Source organism: Choloepus didactylus, chromosome 1 (assembly GCF_015220235.1).
Source record: "Choloepus didactylus isolate mChoDid1 chromosome 1, mChoDid1.pri, whole genome shotgun sequence".
Taxonomy (NCBI): Eukaryota; Metazoa; Chordata; class Mammalia; order Pilosa; family Megalonychidae; genus Choloepus; species Choloepus didactylus.
In genome coordinates this window covers 179634368-179662079 of record NC_051307.1, presented here as the reverse complement: position 1 = coordinate 179662079, position 27712 = coordinate 179634368, and the positions used below count along the sequence as shown (strand labels likewise).

The 27712-nt window shown below is 39.7% G+C and overlaps 2 pseudogenes; both read left to right on the top strand.

The window, feature by feature from the left end:
• Window positions 1–4699: 4699 nt before the first annotated feature.
• LOC119526470 lies at window positions 4700–7815 on the top strand (annotated as a pseudogene).
• Window positions 5313–5427, top strand: LOC119510809 (annotated as a pseudogene).
• Window positions 7816–27712: the final 19897 nt, after the last annotated feature.

Below are 27712 nucleotides of genomic sequence, written 5' to 3'. Positions count from 1 at the left end.
TGTTCTCCACAAGCCAGTTCTCCCCTGCTTAGCCTTTTTGGTGAGTGGGGGAGTGAGTCTTGTGGGGTCCAATTGGTGTACCAAGCTTGCGTGTGTAGTTGGTGTTGCCTGCCCTGTATATGGGGCGTGTTTCTGGGCAGTCGGGGGGGGGGGTGGCTCTAACAATCAAATCTCCCTGGTGATCCTAGAGTTTTAAAGCTGCTGCAATAGTCTAATCCTTCAGTTCAGTCCTGCCACAGTTTGTCTCTGCCACTGACCCACAAGTCCTTGGTATTGGCGTATGGCTCCTGAGACTTGCAAGTGGGCCCCTCTTCCAGGCCGTGCACCCCGGGTCCTCTGTTGAGGGATGACTGTGCTATGTCACAGGTGAGTGCCGTCCCCCCAGGGCAGTTCTGGGCTGCTGGGCTGTGTAGGGAGGCTCCCAGTCTGCTGAAATGATGGCTGAATGGGGCTTTGTTAATTCACACTACTCTAGCTTCCCAACTCTGGGACAATCAGCTGAGGTTGCAGGGAAGGCTAATGTCCACGCCCAGTTTTGTGGTGTGTGCCTGTTATTTGAAGCACTTCCGTCACACTGGGTTGTCTGGGGCAGTTCTGGGCTATGGGGCTGGCGATGGGCAGGAGTGTTTCCTGTCCACCAGGATGATGGCTGTGAGCGGACACCCCCCTTTTCTTGGGAAGTTGTGGTGTTTAGTGAATTTTCTCAGCCACTGGATTATTGCGTTTTGTCTCAGAGCTCTCCTAGTTCTGCTCTTGACTTGACGTGCCCAAATAGCAAGTCTTTGAAGCTTTCTGTATTGGGCTTCTTAGAGTAATTGTTTTAGAAAAAGAAAAAAGGATTAAAAAAAAAAAACAATAAAACAAAAACGGACCCTCCTCAGAGATCTAATGGGTTATTGAAATGCTAAGAGACAAAGCAACCAGGGCCATTAAGGAAAGGTCCACAGGGCAGAGAGATCAGCTTTTCTTCGGGATTTGCATATGCGCCTCAGGGCCCTTCCCCTTTCTATGTTCACCAGAACTCCAAAAATCCTCCGCTTTTATTTTGGAGTTTTTCGTGTTGTTTTTTTTCTATGCCTGTCTCCTCTCTGCTGGGCTGGCTGCTCTCAGATTCTCTGGTGTCTGGTCTCAGTCTATCTATGGTTGGAGTTTGGATCAGTAGAATGAGTTTCCGATAAGGGCTGCCACTGCAGTTCTCCCTTCTCCTTCCCGGAGCTGACAGCCCCTCCTCCCCCGGGACTGAGCCTGGCAGGGAGGGGCGCGGGTCCCCTGGCCACAAAGACTTACAGATTTCGCTGATCTCAGCAGTTCCACGTTTTCATGAGTGTTGTATGAAGTATGCCCAAAGTCAGATTGCTCTGTGGTGTCCAGTCCACGCAGTTCCTGGCTTTCTACCTACTTTCCTGGAGGAGTAACTAAAACATACAGCTCACCAGTCTGCCATCTTGCCCCCTACCCCCGGCCACCTTTTGATTTATGTTTCAGCCAGCCACCCAAACAAACTGTTAACACCCTTTCTAACCCCTTAAGCTACAACATTGAATGCAGAATCTCTGCTTGGTGGGCCCATGTCAGTAAATTCAGCCTGATCCAACCTTATATTCCTTCCACCATTATCCCACACCTTTTATATCCATTCCCACACATATTCCCCTGGTTTCTGTCTGTATAAGTTGGAAAACTCATACAGTTCTTTTTGAGTATAGCGTACTTCTACATGGGTCACACTTTGTACCTCACCCTTCGGGGCCTGTTGGGACTTTATTCTAGTTATAGGTCTTGAAGCAAAGACTGGTGGTGGGGGTGGGTAATGAAAAAGAGTTAGAATTATCCCTCAAGCCATTTACCTCAGGACATTCTGTTACATTTTCATCTCTTAAAACAGGATTAATCTCTCCAGACAGAGGAGTGAGGGCTGTTTCTTCAGGGGAGGTGATTACAGGATTAGCAGGCACTGAAGGGTTAATCTATTTAGGTGGGGGTTGGGTGGCAGGCTCCTTAGGGCAGACTGGAGGTGGGGAAGCTGTTTCCTGAGAACAGCCCTCTACAGGTAAATCTAACAATGACTCAGCAGAATCCAGGGTTCCAATGTCCTCGTTGCCATTATTATCAATCCATATGTTCCCATCCCAAGTTTCCAGATCCCATTCTTTTCCAATCAATGCCTTTACTTTAATAGCAGACACCCTGAGAGGTTGAGATTTTAGTTTACGTTGTAAATCTGCTACTCGCACAATGAGAATCTGTGTCTGGTTTTCAGAAACTTCCAGTATGCGAGCACAGGAAATAAGATTTTCTTTCAGGGCACACATAGTAACCTTTACATCTGTCACACAGCATTTAAGTTTTGAATTTGAAGCTTTTAGCTCATCCCTTTCTCTTACAACTTTATCCAAAGTATCTAAGAGCAGCCAGCCAACATCATTATACTTCTTAATTCTGCAAAATTCTGTGAAGGTGTCAAAAACACTGTCACCCAGAGCCTTGCTTCATACTAGAGGATGATTAGGAGAATCAAACGGTGCTATTTTGTGTATCTCCTTTGCCAACTCATGCCATGGACTGTCAGTGCCCTCTTGATTATTGGAAATAGAATCTAATCAGAGTAGAAAACAAATTGTAAAAGCCCGTTTTAAGATTCTGTTTCTCAAGAACCACTCCTGGTACCAAGTTGTATTAGTCAGGGTTCTCTAGGGAAACAGAATCAATGAGAGGTGTCTCTGACTATAAAATTTGTACAAGAGACTCACGCAACTGTGGGTATGCACGAGTCCAAATTCTGTAGAGCAGTCAGCAAACTGTCAACTCCAAGGAAGATGTCCGATGAACTCCTCAAGAAATGAACTGGCAACTTTGACAAACTCCTCAGGAAATGAACTGGGATCTTTGACGAATGTGTTCGATGAACTCCTCAGGAAACGAACTGGCAACTTCGACGACCTCCTCAGGAAATGCTTCGCTGGGCAGCTGAAGAAGAAGTGAAGGTCCTCTATCTGTCTCGCTTATAAGTCTTCAACTGATTAATTGGATTAAATCCAGCCAATTGCATTCTCTCATTGTGGAAGACACACCCTTTGGTGAGTCATCAGTCACAGCTGCAGTCAATTGACTGATGATTTAATAAACCAGCCTGTTGGTTTATTAACCAGCCACAAATGTCCTTGCAGCAATTGTTAGGCCAGTGTTTGCTTGACCAGACAGCTGGGTACTATCACCTGGCCAAGTTGACACATGAACCTAACCATCACACCATTGTAGAAGATAGTTTGGTGGTTCCTCAGGAAGCTAAGTATAGAACTGTCTTATGGTCTGGCAATCCCACTACTAAGTATACTCGTAAGAATGGAAAGCAGGGATGGAAATTGCACACCAATATTCATAGCGGTGTTATTCACAATTGCCAAAAATGGAAACAACTGAAATGTCTATCAACTGATGTATGGATAAACAAAATGAGGTATATACATATAATGGAATATTATTCCTCAGTCATAGGAATGAAGTCCTGAAGCATGCAACAACATGGATGAACCTTTAGGACATTATATTGAGTGAAATAAGTCAGACACAAAAGGACAAATATTGTATGATCTAACTAACATGAGTTAATTAAAATAAGTAAACTCATAGAGTTAAAATCTAGACTATAGATTATTAAGAGATAGAATGAGGGTAAAGAATGGGGAGAGGACGCTTAATGTGTGCAGAATTTTTAACCAGGTTGAATTTAAATGTTTGGGAATGGATTGTAAAGGGCGATTAAGGTAGCATGCATGAAGTCCACCTTCAGCTATGCCGGAGATGTGCAACATGGCCGCCAGGGCTGATACAACAATAGCTTAAGTTACCCTCAGCCTTCTTTACGGAAGTAGTTCACGCCAAAAGTGCTAGTTCGCACCAAAAATGCTAACCCTACATCTGCCATCCGCCCTAGCAACAGCAGCCACCAATCCTAGACCGCCACGAGCCCTTGCTAGCCACTTCCCCTTCTCCTAGAGTATATATGCTCTGCCTCTTCAATAAAGTTTTGCAGCTTGATCAGAATACTTGTCTTGCTGTCGTTCTTCGTGTCTCTTGTCCCATACCATTCCTCCCTCACAGGACTCGGAGCCTCCGTTGAACGTCCCGCGGGCCGGGACAATGGATAGAGGTGATGGTAGCACATTATGGTGAGTATAATTAACAGCACTGAATTACACATGTGATCGTGGTTGAAAGGGAAAGTTTAGAGTCATGTATGTCACTAGAAGGACAGCTAAAAGATAAAACATGGAACTCTAAAAGACAGTGAACCCTGTGGTGGGCAATGACTGTGTATAACGTACAAATCAAAAATGTTCTTTTGGTAACTAGAACAAATGCATGTCATTATTACAAAGAGTTAATAATTGATTGGTATGTGGGAAAAATGCACCTATTGCAAACTATGGATTCTAGTTAACAGTAATACTTTAATGTTCTTTCATCAACAGTAACAAATGTACCACACCAAAACTAAGGGTCAATAATAGGGAGGGATAAAAGGTATGGGATGTTTTGGCTTTTTTTTATTGGAGTAATGAAAATGTGTTAAAATTGGTTGTGATGATGAATGCACAGCTATGTGATGCTACTGTGAACCATTGATTGTACACTTTGGACAGATTGTATGGTATGTGAATATATCTCATTAAAACTGCCAGAAATAAAAAAAAGGACTATGGGGACAGTCCATTGGTAACACTGTAAATTGAAGTTCTTTGTCTAGGGACATTTCCACATGTGGTGTGGACTACCAAGAATGGAGATAAGCAACACCACTCAGTTAATGAAGATCACATTTGAAAGCAATGAGAGAACCAACACCTACTCTACCATGGTAAAACCGTACAACCTCTCCTTGCTAGTAATTCATGCTGGAGTCAAAGAAGCATTAAACAACAAAAAGTCTACAAGATGCAGCTGCACACTGTTCTGTTAGCTCTTGATCTTGTTATATTGGTCTGGGTGCTGTCACTGATTTGCGATCTGTAGACACAAACTCTCCAAATAAGCCATTGTTTCAACCAAGTAAGACAAGTGCGGAGGCCTGCATCCCATCCAGTGTGGCTAATACAGGCCCTGCAACCCAAAGAACTCTCCTGCTTGCCCTTTACTAAACAAACCAACAGCTGAGGCAAAGGTCCATAGTAATTGGTTAACTTGGAGGGCCTACCTAACGGCTAATGCTGGAGCTCCTATCTCAGCCTCAAATAACTTTGATTGGCAAGCAACCTGTCACCCTACTAACATACACCTACATCTGACCATATAACTTAAAACATATTTGCTCTGAGACTATACTTTCAGAGGTCATTTCTATAGTTCATTACTAGAGAAGTTTCTCTGACTGTGTAGGGTACCGACTCAAATTCAAAGCTTGATCAATATCCTCCAGTACTTAAAGCTGCCAGAGGAGAAAGAAGAAAACATTCTCAAAGTTGGATCTAATAATAATGAGTCAGAAGAAGAAATGCTACAGAAATTTAATGCAGACACTCATTCTAGAAAGCAACTGTGGCATTTTAATTTTTTATCAGTGTCTTTCATGTCTCAGTTCCTGGCTTCCAGTAATTTTATCAGGAAGGTAGTTGAAAGCAGTGGTCCTCAAGTTTTAAAAGGCCTTGAACAGAGATTACTAGAAACAGTTCTTGGCTATATTAATGCTGTGGAGAAAAATGCAGATAAACTGTGAAGTTTTGGTGCTCACTCCTTAGTAAGGCTTATGACATGTTAGATAAGGTCGATACCTTGTTGCCTACAGAAACATTCATTCCTGTGATTAGAGGGCTAGTGGATAATCTATTGCCATCAGTTTGCCATAAAGCGTTGGATCTTTGGAATAACAAGCTCCAGCAGAATACTTCCTGGAAGAAGGAAATAGTTCACCATTTCCTAAAACTGGTTCCAGTCCTTTTGGCCATTGTGCAGTGTGATAAAAAAAGAGGTGAGAGAAGAACAAGCAATAAACAGACAGATGGCTTTATATACCCTAAAGCTCTTTTTTTTTAAATTCAGTTTTATTGAGATATATTCACATATCATAAAATCATCGTGGTGTACAATCAACTGTTCACAGTACCATCATATAGCTGTGCATTCATCACCCCAATCTATTTTTTGAACATTTTCCTTATACCAGAAAAAGTAAAAATAAGAATAAAAATAAAAGTAAAAAAGAACACCCAAATCATCCCCCCCACTCACACACCATATTTTTCATTGAGTTTTTGTTCCATTTTTCTACTTATCCATTCATACACTGGATAAAGGGAGTGCAATCCACAAGGCTTTCACAATCACACTGTTACCCCATGTAAGGTACATACTTGTACAGTCGTCTTCAAGAGTCAAGGCTACTGGGTTGCCGTTTGATTGTTTCATACCCTGAAGCTTTTATGCAAGAATTTTGGTGCAGAAAATCCAGAGGCTTTTGTCCCTGTGCTGCCCACTGCAGTGAAACTGATTGTTCCAGAAACAAAAGAAGAAAGGAATGTACTGGGAAACGCGCTACTGTGCATGGCAGAAGTGACCTCCACTCTGGAAGCACTGGCCATACCACAGCTTCCCAGCCTGATGCCATCACTGTTAACAACAAGGAAAAACACCAGTGAGCTGGTCTCCAGCGAGGTCTATTTGCTCAGAGCCTTGGCAGCCCTGCAGAAAGTTGCCGAAGTGCTCCCACACTTTATCAGCCCTTACTAGAAGGTGTTCTGTCACAGGTGATTCATTTGGAGAAAATCACTTGTGAAATGGGTCCTGCCTCACAGGCTAATGTCTGCCTCACATCTCTTAAAAAGATACTGCCTACCACACTTTTATCCTGGGTCTTACTGCCAGACATCAACAAAACTTACAGGCAAAGTGAGAAGTGGAAGAATCATATGGGTCCATTTATGAGCACCTGCAAGAGCATACTGGGGTAATGAAGAAGGAAGGGCTCACTTCCCATCAATCTCAGCTCACCACCTTCTTCCTGGAGGCCCTGGATTTCAGAGCACAGCACTCTGAGAATGACCAGGAGGAAACGGGAAAAACCGAAAATTGTATCATTGACTGTTTAGTAGCAATGGTTCTAAAACTTTCTGAAGTCACATTCAGGCCCCTATTCTTCAAACTGTTTGACTGCGCTAAAGCAGAAGATGCCCCAAAGGACAGACTGCTGACATTTTACAACTCAGCAGATTGTATTGCTGAAAAACTGAAAGAGCTTTTTACTCTGCTTGCTGGCCATTTAGTGAAGCCTTTTGCTGACACCTTGAACCAGGTGACATCTCCAAAACAGATGAAACATTTTTTGACTCTGAAATGACCCTGAGAAGTGCTGCTTGCTATTGCAGTTTATTCTGAACTGTTTATATAAAATCTTCCTTTTTGATACCCAGCAATTTGTAAGTAAAGAGAGAGCAGAAACCTTGATGATGCCATTGGTGGATCAGCTGGAAAACAGGCTTGGAGGAGAAGAGAAGTTCCAGGAAAGGGTGGTGAAGCACCAGGTACCATCTCTTGCACAGTTTGCCATGGCCATGGCCGATGACTCCGTTTGGAAACCCCTGAACTACCAGATTTTGCTAAAGACAAGCGACTCCTCACCCAAGTTTTGATTTGCTGCTTTGATTACTGTGTTAGCACTGGCTGAGAAACTGAGGAAGAATTATATTGTCTTGCTGCCAGAATCCACTCCTTTCTTAGCAGAACTGAAGGAAGATGAATGTTGAAGAAGTAGAACATCAGTGTCAAAAGACTGTTCAGCAACTGGAAGTTATATTGGGAGAGCCACTGCAGAGCTACTTCTAAAACCTGATTTTTTTTGTTTCTTGTTTTTGTTTTTGTTTTTGTTTTTGTTTTTTTTTTTTGGTGTTTCAAACTCTCTTCAGAGTTCATAATTATTTTTCATGTTTTTATTTTTGGGTATTTGGTGCCATGTTACTGTTGATGCCTTAACACCCATGTGGACTTCTTACAAATATTTAATCACTTCTTTAAAAATTCCTACCTGGTTTGTGCTACCATATAAGCCTTTCCTGCAATTTGTACAGTGTTGCAAAAAGTAAATGATACATAGTGTTTTATACAGTTTGCTGTGTTTGTTTAAATATTTATTATAGTCTTTTCTCATTGAAATTATTACAGACATGTTTAATTTTAGCACTGAAAGCAAGTGGTACCTCATTTACACTGTACAGCATTATTAAATCTGTAAAGGAATACATTATGTAAAAAAAAATTTTTAAAAACAAAACACATTTGCTGTAAAAAAAAAAATCCTCTCATCACTCATCTGGGCAAAACCTTGGACTGTTGGGAGGTTTTAGCTTCTGCTACCCTTAAGTGGAGTTTTAATCGTGTTCATTGGGTTCTGGTACTTTGCTCCAATTATGCAGTATCAGAGATGTCAGCATCACCTTTCCTAGTTGTGTACTCACAAAGCCCCTTGATTTAAAAAATATTTGTAAGTCAAGCTCCCAGGTCCAACATTGCATTTACATCCTACAAGCAGTTCAGCCTCACTATAAGATCATAGAGTCACAAGCAACTCATCAACCCACTATCTATCTGGATAGGATACTCCAGTGCCACATCTCAAACAATATTGCCCCAGTCCCAGACCTTGCCCTTGGAGATGACAGCCTCTGCCTCCTAACCAACTAAAGGAGTCCTAATCATGCTAGAGCTGGGAAAATCTCACCACCCATGGGAAACCCCAGACACTCTCTGTTCTGCAGTGACTGCTCACACTGCTGAGTCCTGTTTTAAGAAATGGGACCCACAAGACTGGAATGACTTTCCAGACATTGCAGTTTGCTTGCCCCATGACCCAACCTCACTCTGTGATACCTGTAAAACTGTAAGTTCTGCCCCCATGATTATAATTCTATCTTGTACCATTTTAAGCTCTGATGGGACCAAATCCAATGCCTCTGCAATAGCTCCAAGATCATTGTTCCCACTGATACCACTCATCTCTCCTGCCTAAAGGGGGACCTTTATTGAAGTGTCCACACCACTTGCTCTTCTAGGTGTAACAGCAAAATTGTGCTAGCCGCCCCATGCTCAAGTTATTCATTCCCCTCCCACCTCCTTCCTCACTTATTCAGCATGCATATTCCTATTTTTGTCTCTCCTATTCTAATAGTGCCTATTCCTTGTGCCCTCCTAAAGACCACAAGGAAAATAAAATCCAAAGCCATTGCCCCAGCACTTTGATATTTACAAAAACATCCAACATATGCATACATTTAACTGAGCTGGTCTCTCACGTACTGACTATAAATAATTGCTGGATTTGCCATTATCCTGCTTCCATACATCCCGCACCAAACATTTATCTAGCTGATATTCTGACCCAGAGATGAAAATATTTGGAAATTAAAACCTCTTTCAAACTGCTACCTCCCTGTATCTGGGGTTTCCTCTCGTGGTAACTGGTAATCGCTCTTCTGTGTCCTCAATATGTATGGCTCATATGCACTACCTAATGGATGACTCCACACCCTCACTATATGCCCAACAAAAGCCACTGTCTTCCTCCAGTTCTGATCTTTACTACTTCCTCTTTATCTAAAGTGAGGTACAATGTTCCAGTCCAAAAATGGTAACTATATTGTGGGCCCCAAACAAGGATACTCATCTCATCTATTTGCCCTTCTCCTACCTCCAAGCCACAAACCACATTCGTGTTCTCTGGTCTCTCTTGGCCTTCCTATCTGTGTAAATGTTAACCATTCCTCCCCCACCTCAGCCAAACAGCCACACACCACCATCCTACTCGTAATGTTGGGATCTGTGGAATGGCCTTAGGGACCCTTTACCCCAACAGTCAAAAATCAATAATGCTAACCTGCAAATGTCCAAAATGCTTGTATCTCACATTTCTAAAGTACCATAATTATTAGGTGTGCTTAAGCAAGGAAGGCCAGAGAACCCTGGCAAAAAGGTTTTTGACAATAGATTTGCTGGGGAAGTCACAGACACATGCCCAGTGGCCATCTCCCAGCCCTTGGCCACCCTGCCCCTTTTCTTCTTTTCTCTTGTTTCAGTAGGTTCCTATTCCGCAGCCTGGGGGAGATGTTAAGACTAATGAAAAGACCCTACCATGCTTTGAACCTGGAAACCAGGAACAAACAGCCCCAGCTGCTCATCAGGGCAGGAACTCTTAGTGGCAGGGCCTTTTCCCCATGGGTTGTACAAATACCCCACACTTGGCACCACAGATTTCTCTCTCCTCTCCAACATGAAGTAGTATGCAAAGCTACTATCCACTGACACTGACTTGAGCAGTTTGGCTTCCCCGGGAAACCAGCCATGATGGGATCTCTTCCCCTGCTCTTTTGGATCCTTTGTGCCATATAAGTAATAAAGTGGTCATTTGCTGAAAGTTTCTGTTGTGCCTAAGCTTGTGCTCCCATGACTCACTGTAGCAACTCACTCCACAAGATTGGCCCTTGATTACTTACCAGCTAATCCAGGAGGTATCTGTAATGTTATTAGAGCTTCTTGCTGATGTGGATTAACACTGATCAAGTGGCCACTCCAACAAAAAGCCAGGACTACAAAATCTTTATCCAAAAAAAAATATAACCCATATCTTTAGAACACTCTGTAATTCAGCCAAAATATTGCTAGAGACCCCTGCTGTAACTGATTTATTCTCCTGGTTAATGCCAAAAAACAAATGGGGAACCTGGCTATGAGCCATCCTCTAGGGACTTCTCATGCTTCTACTTTGTTTCTTCCTTTTTACTGTCATAATAAGATGTTTTCTACACTGTTTAGGGCAACTTACGCCCTATTCTTTGGAAATTTTCTCTATTATTCAGGCCACTCACTCCAAATAATCCAACTCAAAACTGACAATCAAGACATCAAGGGGTTAATTATAATACAATTTCCTTTGAAGTGTTGTCTCAACACAGTTTTGAGGCCCTGGCCAGAGGTCTATGAGTTTCCCTTTAAGTCCCTAATAACCTCAGGGCGAGGTACCTGACAACTAAGCCTCTAAACCCTATGTCCTGGAGCCTGCAGAAATTATTCAAATTATCCAGTCCACAGGGATCCTGGGAAACCTAGCTAACCCCACTTCGTTTGCCATACTAAGCCACCTTCAACAGTTACAAATTGCTGTTACCTTCCCCAGGGTGTATCCCCCTGTATGGCCCTGTGTGGCAGCCTTCTCTGGTTTGGAGCTGTAAGTAATAACGACTTCTTCTTTTCACCTAAAAAAGAAAAGAAAAGTAAAAAGCTAGGTGTAAAAGCAATTCAATGGAGAAAGAGTAGTCTGTTCAACAGATGGTCTGAGAACAACTGTATATCCACATGCAGTCCATACCTCACACATATACAAATATCAACTCAGAATCAATCATAAACTTAAATGTAAAACCTAATACTATAAAACATATAGAGGAAAAGATAGAAGAAAATCTTTGTAACCTTTGATCAGGCAAAGATTTCTAAGATCTGACACCAAATGCACTATTCATAAAGGAAAATATTGATAGATACAAAGATAGATAGATAGATATCCCTTCCTCTACTACAAAAGAAAAAAAAATCAGGTTGTGAGTTGTGATTTTATTCATATTCATTTGGATCAAATTAATCTGTTCCCAATATTAACCCTTTCCATCCAGGAAATATGTCCACTTATGCAGATCTTATTTTATATCTTCTGATAGTATTTTATGGCTTTCCTTTTTAGATTGTAATCTTTTGTTGCTAAATTTATTCCTAGGTGTAATATAGATTTATTAGTAATGTGAAGAGGTTTTTTTTATTTTCCATTTTTAATTTATTTATTATATTTAGATAGGTATTGATTTTTCACTATGTAACTTTTATTTGGCTATCTTACCACATTCTTTAGTATACAGAGAATTTTAATAAATTTTCTCAGGGTTTCAGGTACTCAGTCATGCCATTGGCAAATAAAGGTCATCTTACCTCTTAATTTCCAGTATATGTAACACTTTGTTTTCTGTTTATACTCCTTTAGCTAAGATTTCTGAAACAATGCCTCCTTAGACCACCAGGGGGAGGTATTGGGGAGGTATTGATGAAGTCTGAAGAACCAGTCCTGGCATAGTACAGGAACTATTTGATGTTTTCTTCCATTTGTACATCACTCTCTTCAAGATTCAAAGTTGTGAGAGAGCAGGTCCAATTGGCTGAACGTGGGTCTCTTGCCCACAAATGGGAGAACTGGGGTAATGGAGGAGCTAGCCCTACTCTGCTTTACAAAGAGGGAAGTCAAGTAATCCGGATCAGTAGGGGAGAGATAATGCTCCTGAGAAAGCCTGGATGCTGTTATAAAGCCATGATGGATGCCGGGCTTCCAAAAAAAGAAAACTGCTTTAATGGGTGTCTCATGGGAAAAGCTTTGGTGTGAAATCAGTTTTCCAAATCCTATTAACCCCAGTGCTCTGCCCACCCCCTCTTATAAAAGTAATTCATAACACTCTCTTTACTATCCTGAAATGAAATTCACAAAACCTACCTACCCACAATTTTGTAAAATGAATATGATCACCTGAAATACAGAGAAGAAATTTTTTAAAATATTTCATTAATAAAATGCTATACATTTTGTTAAGTAAATGCTTGGACACAATTCTACAAGAACACATGAGTATCTAATATTTGACTATATGTAGAAACACTGTAAATGTGACCACACAAATGTAGATTGTTACAAGTGTGTGGGTTGATGATTCGAATATCACAGGAGGCTGAAATGGCAAACAACCCTTGATAAGGCTTGATTCAAACAAAATATAGTCTTCCTTTTATTTAAATGGTACTTGCTTTTCTGAACAATTCAGTTATCATTAAAACCATGCTATTTTTGTGTTTATATGTAAACTGGAGTTAGGTTCTAGGCTCAAATTGTTATAACAGGGTATTCTCTTACTAGTGGTGTCATATGGTAAATTACAGGCACTGAGCAATCGGATAGGCCCTGGCTTTAGAGCTGGAATAGGGTGTTGGTGGCACACATACTTTTTAGGCATTAACCCTTTAGTTTATGGATTGTGCAGGGGCAGGATTCCAGGAGCTCCCAGAGGACAGGCTGGGGCAGTGGGGCCATCAGGGAGGGGACAGGCACCAGCTGGTTACCAACCAACATGTTAGTGTATTATTCTTTTAACACCAGCTTCAAAACGTCTGCCTCTCTTTGGGTCAATTCTGGTAGTTGCTATTTTACAGACAATCATTCATTACTTTCAGTATTCTCTTTTAACTATTTTATATTCTGAAATATCTGTGTTTGTAGCTTTTTAAAAATAACTTTTAATGTTATGTCATTTTTATTTCTCTTTATTTCCCAGTTTCCAGAGTTTTATATAATTTACTCTTCTTTTAAATCAACTTTTGATTTTTCTCTGTTTAATTAAGTTATCCTTTTATTTTTATTAACTTCTATTTGGGGGCTTATGTTGTTCTTTTTATAGTTTAGTAGGTTGACTACTTAGTTCATTTATTTTCACTTTATTATTTTTAATGCAATTTTATTGAGATATATTCACACACCATACAAACCATCCAAAGAATACAATTGCTGGCTCACAGTATTATCACATAGTTGTGCACACATATCCATGATCAATTTTAGAACATCATTTTATATTTTTTACTGACAGAAGCATTTAAGGTTACATATTTTCTTGTAAGTATAATAAACTGTTCAATTGTCTCAAAAAGCTTTTTTTTAGTAACCTGGACCCAACTAAATTCCATACATTTCAATTTATTGATATGTCTCTCAAGTTTCTTTTCTTAAATCCTATTTTATCAAGGTAAAATTTAGAGAAGATAAAATGAACACATTTTAAGTGTGCAGTTCAATGAGTCTCAACAAATGTATATAATCTACAATCAAGATGTTCATAGTATTTATTGCTCAAAAGATTTTTGAGTGTCTTTATTTTAAATTCAGATTTATTGAGATATATTCACATATTATACAATCATTCCTGGTATGCAATTAACTGTTCACAGTACCATCATATAGTTGTTCATTCATAACCCCAATCTAGTTTTTTGAACATTTTCTTTATACCAGAAAAAGTAAAAATAAGAATAAAAAATTAAAGTAAAAAAAAATCACCCAAGTCAAACCCCCTCCCCCATTTTTCATTTAGTTTTTGTCCCCCTTTTTCTACTCATCCATCCATATAGTGGATAAAGAGAGTGTGATCCACAAGGCTTTCACAATCACACTGTCACCCCTTATAAGCTACATTGTTACACAATCATCTTCAAGAATCAAGGCAACTGGGTAGCAGTTTGATAGCTTCAGGTATTTATTTCTAGCTATTCCAGTACATTAAAACCTAAAAAGGGTTATCTATATAATGTGTAAGAATGCCTACCAGAGTAACCTCTAGACTCCATTTGGAATCTCTCAGCCACTGAAACTTTGTTTCATTTCACATTCCCCTTTTGGTCAAGAAGATGTTCTCAATCCCCTGATGTCTGGTCCAGATTCATCCCTGGGAGTCATATTCTGTGTTGCCAGGGAGATTTACACCCCTGGGAGTAAGGTCCCACATAGTGGGGAGGGCAGTGATTTCACCTTTCAAGTTGGCTTAGCTAGAGAGAGAGAGAGGGCCACATCTGAGCAACAAAGAGGCATTCGGGAGGAGGTTCCTAGGCACAATTATAAGCAGGTTAAGCCTCTCCTTTGCAGTAACAAGCTCCATGAGGGCAAGCCCCGAGAAAGAGGGCTCGCTATCCAGGCGAGGAAGTCCAACACTTCCTCATTTTCCCCCAACTTCTCGGGGGGTGGGGAGCTGCATATATATTTTTATTCTCTGCCCAAATTACTTTGGGATATGTTGGTATTTCACACTAACCTGTACAAACCTACCAGGTCTCACTTCCTATTCAAAGTTCCACATAATTATGGTATTTGAAATAGTTGTATGCACTGAATTGTTTAGGAAATATAGCTGCTGCACCAAATAAACATCTCTTCCCTTGGTCTCACATGGAAATTGAAGTTTTAAAAACACAGTCAGCATCATCCTTTACCCTTTGGCCCAGTTTGCCCTAGTCCTAACAAGATCTGCTTCATTCGTATCTCTAATTGAAGCCTAACTCTTTTTCAGCTTTTTAAACAGTTGCCGTATGCGCTAATACTGACATTCATACCCGCTGAGATCCAGCTCTGAGTTTCAGGTGTCACACAGATACCCTAAGTTCCAGGGATCAATCAGGTTATAAACAAAGGGATCAGCATCTCCGAATCTGGAGATAGCCATTAGAGTTCAGGAATAAGTGTGACTGCTGTAAGAGCTTACAATCTAGGGACCATTACAATAAGCCTTTCCCTAATAAGCTGTGCTCTAAGATTCATTATGAGTTTGCACATTGTATTTAGTCCATATTGGTGAGGCATTATAGTGTTTGTCTTTGTTTCTGGCATACTTCACTCAAAATGCTGTCTACAGGATCCATTCGCCTCATTGTGTTGCATGTCTCACAGCTTCACTCCTCCTCATAGTTGCTCAATATTCCATTGTATGCACACACCACAGTTCACCATCCTGTTCCTCAGTTGATGTACCCTTAGGCCACCTCCATTTTGGGTGTCTTTTGCCATTCAACTCTCACTCCACTCTTTTGCCTTTTATGTCCTAGCCTTGGAAATCACACAGTGCCACTTCCTCTGCCCTCTGTTTCGTTCTTGAAGGCATTCTTGAAGGCTCATGTGGATTCAGTGGGGAGTGGCAAGATTTTAGAAGAGCACATGAGAAAACAAATACTGTTGCAGCCCTTTTGAGAAAATACAGGGATCAACTTTCTTCCTCTCATTCTTAGGATAACCAATTTTCCCAGCACCTCTAGGCTGCCTCTTTTGTACTCCTGGTCTCTCTCTCTATGCCTAGACTGTCTTAATTATTATGACTTTTTAATGAGTCTTCATATCAGATAGGACTAATCATTCTTCCTGGATCCCCCTTTTCTTCAGTAGTGTCTTCGCTGTCCTTGGCCCTTGTTGGGGATTGAATCATGTCCCCTATATAGACGTGTTCAAGAGCTAATCCACAGTCCTGTGGGTGTGAACCCATCTGTACATAGGACCTTTGAAGATGTTATTAGTTAAGGTGTGGACTTGTTTGTGACTAGGGTCTTTGAAGATCCTACTAGATGAAGCCAAATTGATCAGGGTGGGCCTTAATCCAGTCCTTATAAGTGAAGTGGATGTGGAAGAAGCAGCTAGAAGTCAGAGAAAATCAGAGGAGCAGACCCAGGGGAGAGAGTTTGCCTTGTGAAGGAGTTTTGCTGGAACGCTATAGACTCCAGGAGAAAGCAAGCCCTGTCCATACCTTTATGTTCGACATCTAGCCTCCAAAACCATGAGACACTGTTCAAGCCAATCAATTGTGTGGTATTTGTCATAGCAGCCCTGGCAACTAAGTTAGCTCTTTTCTCTTCATATACCTTTGAGACATTTGTCAATTTCTTCAAAAAGCCTTGAATAGATTTTTAAACTGAAATTGCATTGAATCTGTAGATAAATTTGGAAAGAATTGACAGTCTTAGGATGTTGGAACCTTCTGTCCCTGAATGTGGTATCTTTCTTCATGATAGATGTTCTTTAACTTCTTTCTATGGTTTAAAAATATTCTCCACAAATGTCTTGCCCATCAGTTATTGGATTAGCATCTTATATTTTTGTTGCTATTTAAAATTATATCTGTATTGAAATTACATTTTGAAACTATTACTGGTGTACAGAAATGCAATTGATCTTAATATATCTAGCCATATTGCTATATTCTCTTATTAGTTCTTATAATTTGTCTGTAAATTGTTTTGGGTTTTCCATGTAGCTAATAATGTCATCTGTGAATAACAGCAGTTAATCCTTTCTTACATTTTATTGCCCTGGCTAGTACCTCCAGAATAATGTTGAGTAGAATGGCGAAGGAGGGAATGCTTATCATGTTCCTGATTTTAAAAAGAACATTCTTTCTCATTATAATTTTGAATATTTCCAACTTATAGAAAGTTGAATCTTCATTCTCTTCACCTAGATTCACCAACTGAATACAACTTGCCTTTTTATAGATTTGACTTTGATGTGGGTACCTAATATCTTGTATTAAAGTTGTGGTAGATTGAATTACATCCCCCAATTTGGGCATGTTCTTAATCCTCATTCCTGCCAGTGTGAACCCATTGTAAATTGGATCTCTTGAAGATGTTATTTTAAGTTAAGATGTGGCCCAACCGAATGATGTTGGGTCTTAATACAGATTACCAGAGTCCTTTATGAGCAGAAGAAATTCAGACATAGAAAAAGAGAGAAAGCCACGGAGAGAAGCTGGAAGCCAGAAGGCAGTGGGAACCAGAGAGAAAGGAGAGGACGTTACCATGTGACTATGGGAATACAAGCCAAGGAACCCCAAGGATTGTCAGCCAGCCAGAACGCTGCCTACTATGGGAAGAAGCAAGCCTTTTGGCCTCTGAAACTGTGAGCCAATAAATTCTTGTTGGGAAGCCAACCCATTTTGTGGTATATTTCATAGCAGCCTAGGAAACTGAGACAATAGTCTAGTTAGATTTTTAGATTTAATGTATTTAATAAGATTAATTTTTTTCTTTTGTGAAATAATGATACCATAAGCACCAAGTTTATATATAATTTAAAAATTGAGAGTTAATCTGGAGCAAATATCATCTGCTCCATTACTTGGTGCCCCTTAACAGTATTTACTAGCATTAGAACACTGCTCTCATGTGCCTCTTAAAATCATCTTAGAGTTCCTGGAGCTTTTTGTGAGAATAGATTTGTTTTTGGATTACATTATTGTGAGTGCTTAGAGTTTTTCATTTAGATTTAACATAATCTCAGTGTTTTTGAAATGGTGCCTTTTCATTTGTTTATGATTGTTTGAAGCATAATATTTAAACATAATAGTATTCTCTTTCTGAAGAATTTTATAGCCTTGTGGTAAAGGTCCTCATTTTATCTTTTTAATTGAAATGTCAATGTTTCTATTATGTGACAGGAACCAGGAAATGCCAGACATTATCCTGTATACAGAGTTTTGTGATGTGTGAGTGAATGAATTGGAGAATGAATAAGTACTGAGTGGTTGTCATTGTCTTTATAATAAACCAAATTTAGATATAATCCTGAAAAAAAATTTAAGATTGAATTCTAGGAATTCTTTGTTATTACTGGGAACTGAGGGCTAGAAAGTGATCACAGCATACAGTTTAGAAAATGATTTTGATTGTTTGCAACAGGGTCTGTAGATACCTGGAGGCCTATCCAAGGTCAGGGGTGAGGGTAGGAGGAGAAGGCAACTGAGCATATGTGTTTGAAAATGATGAAAATGATAGATTATGGAATCTAAATTGGAAAGGAATATAGTGGGTAAATGAGAAAGGTGATGGACATTGTGAAGGTGGTAAGGATAAGAATAGTCCTTATTTTGTGGTCCATAATGAACAGTGAATGAATTAGCAGTGCTTAATAAATGCTAGCCATTATTTTTATTAATCTCAAATGAGGAAATACATAGAGTACTTAGAAGGCCTGGCACTTTTTAAGTGCTTAATAAATCTTAGCTATTTTACTATTATTCTCTGATTAAATTATAATTTTTTTTCTTTTAACTCTGTGCTGTGCTCAATACAAAGTTACTAGCTTGAGTGTGGAATATGATGATTATTTTATCAACTATTTGCTACATGTAAACAATTTACAAACATCGACATGCTTATTGCTCATAATGACTCCAGGTACTGTTATCCTTGGATAACAAGAGAGGAAACTGAGACACAGAGAGAGTAAGAAACACACCCATGGTCATATATCTAGTAAGTGGCAGAGCTGAATGTCTATGCAGGTAGTTGGACTGGGTACTTAAACACCGTGCCATGCGGCCTCGATCCCTGAAGTGCAATACTAGCACAGATAATGTGTTCCAAATGTCCTTGACGCTCAAAACACTCCTATGATATAGGTATTATTATCCCAGTTTTATATAATGAGAACTGAGGAGCAGAGAGGCCTCAAGATATGACTCTTCAGTACCACAGGCCACCGACTGCAAACACAATGATTGCTTTACTTCTTGAGGTCATCTCTCATTCTTCCCACAAGCCATTGTATTTACCAAGTAACAAATCAACTTTTGGTAGGCATTATCTGCATATTAAAGCTGTGCAGTACTGGCAAATCTCTCTCTGCTGGTCAGTTTTGAGAAATTGACTCACTTGATCGCCTGTCTCTGGTGGCTTGGGTCTTTTTCACACTTTAAATTCTTCTTGCCCACTGGAGGGCAGCCTTGTGTCTCCACTTTTGTCTCGGAAGAGGCACAGTCAGGACACCTGGTCAAGGAAGAACAGCAGGCTGAAGCCAAACACTGAGATCTCCCTGAAAATTAAGATGAAGACGGTCTTACCTTTTGGTAGACAAGTAATGAGATAGAAGGTCAGGGAAAGCTCCATCTGGACCTTATTGCATCTCATCTCACATCATCACTTTCTTATTTCTGCAGACAAGGAAGGTGACCAGAATTCAGGGACACCGTTTTTCTGTTTTCTTTACCTTTCTGAAATTCTCAGTCCCTTAGGTTAAGGACCAGGAGTTGCAGGAATGAGGAGCTGGAAACAAAAGACTTGGGAGTGGGAGGAATTCTTCTGTTGGCTTGCAGTGCTCAAGCTTGGTGTGAGAATAATGAGCCCACGTGCTATAATTGTACCACGGTGCTCAAGGGCTCAAAAATACAATCCACTTGTAGCCAAGTTCCAGAGGAAAATTATGGGACAGTCGTTTATGGTCTGGTTTGCTGAGCGTGCTCAGTGGGCAGCTGGTATTCCCCGACAAGCCCCGACAGGGTGAGGCAAGTGCCCATTTCTCTGTGATTGCCAGTTTGGCAAGCCCTGATTCCTATTAAAAGCTACTTGGAGTCAGCAGGGAGCAGGCGGAGGTGGCCCAAGCAAGCTTCATGAACTGCCTTACTGAAGATGCTGGAAGCTAGAGCCTCTAGTTCCCACAACTTTTCCTAGTGGCTTATAAGGATTCTAGTTACACTTGGGAGTGAAGAAAAAGGCATGATTCTCTTCTCCAGAACTGGTGGTAGAGATAGTTTTAGAAAAACAAATTTAAAAGCAAAACAGAACCAAAAAACATGTACACAAAACCCTTGGGGACTCAAAGCCTATATGTCTAGGTAAAAGGAATGGGCCCTTCTTATCTCCCTTCTCATGCAAAGCACCATTTGCAACCTTGCTTGGGCCTTGGACTAAGACTCATCTCTTGTGAGTGTATATGACTTTTTTTTGGTTCTATTTCTTCCAACTATCCTGCCTCTCAGGACTTGATTCTTCATGCCTGAGGCCTGCCCCACACCTTCATTTGTCTTCATACAAAAAAGCTATTGGTGGAAACAGAACAGGCTACTCAGAGCAAGTACCAACGCAAAGCAAGGAAGGAGCAAAGATGTACACACAGTGGGAACTGGGAATTTAGGCTGATTTATAAAAGTAACTTAAAGCCACTTATTTACAAAGTTCCTTAGGAGGAACTATGCTTTTTGTAACTGTGCAATGCATCTTCCCTAAGGTTTTCTGTCAAAAAAAAAAAAAAAATAGGAAAGCTGTTTCTCTGGATTACCGTTAATTGCAGAGAGTAAATGTAATAGAAGGGCTAAAAGAAATGGTTGTAGGATAATGGGATTCTGAGTTCTGGTGCTGTTTCCACGGCTCACCAGCTGTGCAACCTTAGAAGAGCTATTTACCCCCTGTAAGCCTTCATTTCTCCATCTGTAAGATCAGAATTTTAATATTAGCTAATCCAGAAGACTGAGAGGACATGTGTAAAGTGCTTATGGTAGTACTTGGCACATTGAACGCACTCAATAAAGGTCAGCTATTCTATTAGTTAGTTAGCATCTACAAAGAGGGGTCCCGTAAACACACACCATGATGGTAGCAGCTACTCAACACCTTCCTCTCAGTGACTTCTAGACCCTGACTGGTGCCAAGCTACTATTTACTGACTATCTTCTTTCTTTCTTCTCTCCTTCCTTCTTCCATGAACTCATTTTAATTCTTTTGGCAGTTTTTATCCTTCACTTTGGTAGACATTGCTTTATATAATTTTTTACCCCCCTCACCCAGAGAAGCTGGAAGAAAAGAAAGGAGAGTATGCTTAGCTCTGCATGTCTCCACTCACAACGCCTTTTTCTTGCTTTCTGGCGTGAGAGTGATGATGAAACTGAGGTCAGAGAGTTGGAAATGCCTGAAGAAGGGAGCCAAGACCTGAGTCACAATTTGCATTTCTATCAAAATCTTACCTGCCCAAACCCTGTTCCTTACAAGTCCTATATAATTTATTTCAGGGCCAGCACCCAGGTGAATCTGTGTGCTTGCTCTAACATGTACTTATGAAGCAGCAAAAATTCATTTTACCATTTTTAGTCTGGAGCTTGTTAGCAGCAAGGGCCCTCATTTTGATTGGGTATTACTAATTTAGACTCTCTTCTACCTTCAACATGGTTCTCCTGCATCATTCCGTTTAATTTCAGTTGGGATGGGCATGGGAAAACAGTTCTATCACTTTAGTCCAACCATTACTGAATTCTGAGGAGCTTGGCTACTAGAATTGTGCCCTTCAGCAAGAGTCTTCAAGGCCACACACAAGAAAGAGTACTCACCATCAGTGATTTCAGTATATATATATAGTTGGGGGTATAAGTATATATGTGTTTTGTTGGGGGTACATATGTTGCATATGTGTATGGTTGCAGGCATTTGTATATGGTGCATATATTATATATGTGTTTGAAGGATAGGTGTATGTTGTATAGATATATGGTCCGTATGTATGGGGGTATGATTATATGTTGCATATGTGGTTGGAAGTATGCATATATGTTAAGGGCATATATATGATTTATATGTGTACGGTTGGGGTCACATGTATATGTTGTATACATGTATGGTTGGGGATATATGTATATGTTGGGTATTTGTTAGGGGAGTTTGAGATGGAACAACAGAGCTGAATCAGAGATGCTGCAGGCCTTTATATGTATCATCAAGATTTACTGAACCCCTAATCTACATAGAGCACTGAGATACAGAGATGCATTTCAAGTGGTCCCTAACCTTGAGATCCATTATAATCAATATGCAGAAAGAGGATATGTGAATATATTAGAAAACAAACAAGCAGGGATGATAATGGACAAATGATAATTGACAAGTGCTTTAGGAATTCAAATGAGAAAGGATTCACTAAGGTCTGGTGGGATTCTAGAAGGCTGGAAGGATAAAACAATATTTTAACTGAACTTTGAAAGAAAATTAGGGCTCAGATAAGTAGAGTTGAAAGGCAACCTCTGGTTAGGATTTCCTAACATCTAAATGTACCATATTACAGGTATGTCAGACAAAGTCTCTTGGTTGCTAATGACCCAAACCCCACTCAAATTATAAACAAAAACAAAATGGCTCACATACCTGAGAAGTTCAAGGCACAGTGCTGACTTCAGTTCTCAAATGATGCCATCAGGATACTGTCACCCTCTCTTGGCCCTGCTCCTCTCAGAGTTGGCTTTATTTTCTGGTAGGCATCCTCCGTAGAAAGGGCTACCTGGAGCTCCAGAATTAAATTCTGCCAGCAAAAGGCATGCATCTTTTCCCCAGAAGTACTAGCAAACCTTCCTGTGCTCTCATTAGCCTGGCTTAGGTCAAGCACCCACCTCTGAATTGATTACCATGGCCAGGGATGTGGAATTCTCTGATGGCCAGATCTGAGTCATGCGCCTACTCCTAGAACCAAGTGGTGAGAATAGTCCAGTCTGAACCTCAAGATTTAAGAGTGGGAGAGAAGCAGTTCTGCAAAAAGAAACCACGATACTGTTACCAGAAGAAAGGAATGGATTCTGGGCAGACAAGAACAACAGGTACCCATTGTCATCTCACTAATTAGTGATGTGCTTGTGATGGTTCATTTTAACTCCTTTACTGAGTTTCATAAGTACTTTGTACCACTCTCAGAGGTTTCTGGACACATAACGAATCCTCAATATTTGACTCTAAATCTCACACAGTAGGAGTCTATTCTACTTCTTATTGAGAGGAGATGCTTTAGATGATGTATTCAAGCCTTTAGGAAAATCAGCAGTAGAAAATTTTCACTCATTTTGAATGAGAGATGAAATTAGGTCTGAACTATTTTCCTCTCCTGTGAATGCTTGTTGGACCAAATTATTGGGACAGAAAAATACCCTGAAATTCTTGGCTTATCCTACTGAGGATGCCCTGTCTTTTAGGCTGAACCTCCTAATAGGTCACTGTGGGAGAGCATTTGATCCAATATAATACACATTTAAATACATTTCTGGATTTTTTTCATCCCTAGGGATGATAGTAACCAAGGTCATAGCTCCCTTCAACAAAGGAACAATGTTATTATTCTACCATTTCTTAAAAAAACAACACTGAGGATCCAGATAGATGTAGAAGGGAGCTGAATTGTGCTTGCAAATTGGGACTTGGCAAATGAATTTGGCAATGAGCCATGTTCTTCCTTCTCATTCTGAAGGCTTGGCATTGATGAAAATATCTTAAGCTACACTCAGCATCTCCCTCATCAAGATCTTAGAAACTAAGAGAATGCACCTCAAGTCTGTTGTTTTAAACTACAAGGCAATTTGTTCCTCTGGACATTTCACTGGAGCCTTTAATTAATATATCTCTAATAGACTAAAAATATGCCAGGGTTGAAAGGAATCTTACATTTGTTCCTGCATGTATTTTTATTTTTGTTCTAAATCTTTATTTTTAATACAAAATGATTTTTAAGTCTTTAACATTTCAACCAGTCAGTGTTTGACATAGTGCTACATACATATAAATGTAGAAAAAAGGTTTTTTTAATGTTAATTTTAATCTAAGACCATACCTACATAAAATCATCAAATTTGTAATTTCCTAAGTATCACTGATGCATCATATACCATAGTATGCACATATGATAATTTATTTAGCCATTCCCTAATTACAGACATATAGCAGTTTCTGATATTTTACATTATAAGCAATGCTGATACAAACATTCTTGGACATATCTCTTTGTGTATGTGTGTAAATAATTCTGTAGGTAGATAATGAGAAGTGGAATTGCAAAATCACAGGGAGTGCTCATTTTTAGTTTTAACAGATACTAGTATACTAGTATACTACTGCCCTAGAAAATAGTTCTAATCATGTACATCCCCACCAGAGTCCCAATTCTTTGGGGTATGTTAATCTTTTACATTTTTTGCCAATCAATACATATTTACTAATGTGAAATGCCATCTCATTGCTTTCATTTGAATTTTTCCAATTGTTAGTGAATAAGTCTTTAAGATAAATCTGACATTCCAAAATATTAAGTGGTTTACTGTGGCACCTGTAGTGGCCAAACCTGAGTGATAACTCTTCCTTATGATGTGATTTCTGGCTCACCTAAGAGAAACCTACTCTTGGTGCCCAAATATATTATGCTTAGCATTGTAATATACAAGAAAGCAATATTTGATAATTAACTATGTAGAGAATTAAATTCCATACAGAAACAATCTAGAAACTTACAGAGAAGATTATTATTGGTTAATGTCTTTTTACTCCATTTCTATTTGTAAGAAAACAATTGTCTCTTGATAATTGTGTGGCTGTCACCTGTACATATTTTTTTTGTCTTGCCCAAGGAACAATGTGTCCCATTATTTTGAAGGATTTCTAGGAAATAATGATATTAAATCCATATAGTCCTTGTGAAGTAAACTGAGCTCCTTGGAAGAAAACACTGTAAAATATTAAGGCTTTTCCTGATGGTACCTCTAATTGCAAAACACCATCTCATTCTTTAACCTTTCTCAATCACATTTCTACTAAGACAACTCCCCAAAGTAGCTATTTGAAGGTCATCAAGAATCTGCAGATGTTCAAATCAAATGGTCCCCTTCGTCTTCTTCTTGACTGTCCTCCATCATTGACTTTGCTGACTACCTGTTTCCTTGAAACTGTTTCCTCTACTGCTTGCTGTGATGCACATTAGGGAGAATGCTATACAGGAAATCATGACATCCTGTTTCCAGTCCTGGATGCCACTTGCAAGCTATAACTCACCCTTTCTGAAATTGCACTTCTTTATCTGTAAAACAACGAACATGAACTAGATGACCTCTAATAGTCCTCCTGGTTCTAAAATTCTATGACCCAATATTCTCCCTCCTCCCTTTTGATGATTCTCCCTCTTCTTTTGATGCTGTATTTATTTTTTCCCTCTACTTTTTAGCACGTCTAAGTTTCTGGCCTTCTCCCTGGCTAATCTCATCTACTCCAAATGAATGCTTCGAAATCTCCAGCCTTGATAGCTCTTCCAAACATTAGTATCAGATTTCTGCTGTATGCTGGCTCCCTATTTCCCTATGGGATGACGTTGGAACTTCTTAGCCTACCATTAAGGGTATTATAGTTGTGCCAGAGTCTCCACTATCTATATTTATCTCCCTTTCTTCCTTTTACAGTCCTTCCCCTTTAGTCCTCTTTTCCCTTCCCCAAGTACGAGTTCTACTACCTTTGCCAGGCTGTTTTTCTTACATGGAACACACATCCTCCTCATCCCTCTCTTCAAAATCTCTTTCTTTAAAGCCCAGCCTCAATTCTACTTCACCAAGGAATCTTCTGTGATCACCCCAGGGATCTCTTCTGTCTTGGCATTCTCATCTACCACATTCAAGCAATTATAAGGTGCATATTTCTTCATAGTTCTGTGTCTCTGGAGCTTGGATTCATGTAATGGTCACTATTGGCCATGCAGCAGTCACCACACGGTTAATTGCCTGGGTATGTGCATCAAAATAGGCAAGTAATACAACTCAAAAACAAAAACACAAAGATACCATTTTCAATAGCAACTAAAAAAATCAAGTACCTAGGAATAAACTTAACCAAAGATGTAAAAGACCTATACAAAGAAAACTACATAACTCTACTAAAAGAAATAGAAGGGGACCTTAAAAGATGGAAAAATATTCCATGTTCATGGATAGGAAGGCTAAATGTCATTAAGATGTCAATTCTACCCAAACTCATCTACAGATTCAATGCAATCCCAATCAAAATTCCAACAACCTACTTTGCAGACTTGGAAAAGCTAGTTATCAAATTTATTTGGAAAGGGAAGATGCCTCGAATTGCTAAAGACAGTCTAAAAAAGAAAAACGAAGTGGGAGGACTTACACTCCCTGACTTTGAAGCTTATTATAAAGCCACAGTTGCCAAAACAGCATGGTACTGGCACAAAGATAGACATATAGATCAATGGAATCGAATTGAGAATTCAGAGATAGACCCTCAGATCTATGGCCGACTGATCTTTGATAAGGCCCCCAAAGCCACCGAACTGAGCCATAATGGTCTTTTCAACAAATGGGGCTGGGAGAGTTGGATATCCATATCCAAAAGAATGAAAGAGGACCCCTACCTCACCCCCTACACAAAAATTAACTCAAAATGGACCAAAGATCTCAATATAAAAGAAAGTACCATAAAACTCCTAGAAGATAATGTAGGAAAACATCTTCAAGACCTTGTATTAGGAGGCCACTTCCTAGACTTTACACCCAAAGCACAAGCAACAAAAGAGAAAATAGATAAATGGGAACTCCTCAAGCTTAGAAGTTTCTGCACCTCAAAGGAATTTCTCAAAAAGGTAAAGAGGCAGCCAACTCAATGGGAAAAAATTTTTGGAAACCATGTATCTGACAAAAGACTGATATCTTGCATATACAAAGAAATCCTACAACTCAATGACAATAGTACAGACAGCCCAATTATAAAATGGGCAAAAGATATGAAAAGACAGTTCTCTGAAGAGGAAATACAAATGGCCAAGAAACACATGAAAAAATGTTCAGCTTCACTAGCTATTAGAGAGATGCAAATTAAGACCACAATGAGATACCATCTAACACCGGTTAGAATGGCTGCCATTAAACAAACAGGAAACTACAAATGCTGGAGGGGATGTGGAGAAATTGGAACTCTTATTCATTGTTGGTGGGACTGTATAATGGTTCAGCCACTCTGGAAGTCAGTCTGGCAGTTCCTTAGAAAACTAGATATAGAACTACCATTCGATCCAGCGATTGCACTTCTCGGTATATACCCGGAAGATCGGAAAGCAGTGACACGAACAGATATCTGCACGCCAATGTTCATAGCAGCATTATTCACAATTGCCAAGAGATGGAAACAACCCAAATGTCCTTCACAGATGAGTGGATAAATAAAATGTGGTATATACACACGATGGAATACTACGCGGCAGTAAGAAGGAACGATCTGGTGAAACATATGACAACATGGATGAACCTTGAAGACATAATGCTGAGCGAAATAAGCCAGGCACAAAAAGAGAAATATTATATGCTACCACTAATGTGAACTTTGAAAAATGTAAAACAAATGGTTTATAATGTAGAATGTAGGGGAACTAGCAGTAGAGAGCAATTAAGGAAGGGGGAACAATAATCCAAGAAGAACAGATAAGCTATTTAACGTTCTGGGGATGCCCAGAAATGACTATGGTCTGTTAATTTCTGATGGATGTAGTAGGAACAAGTTCACTGAAAGGTTGCTATATAATGTAACTTTCTTGGGGTAAAGTAGG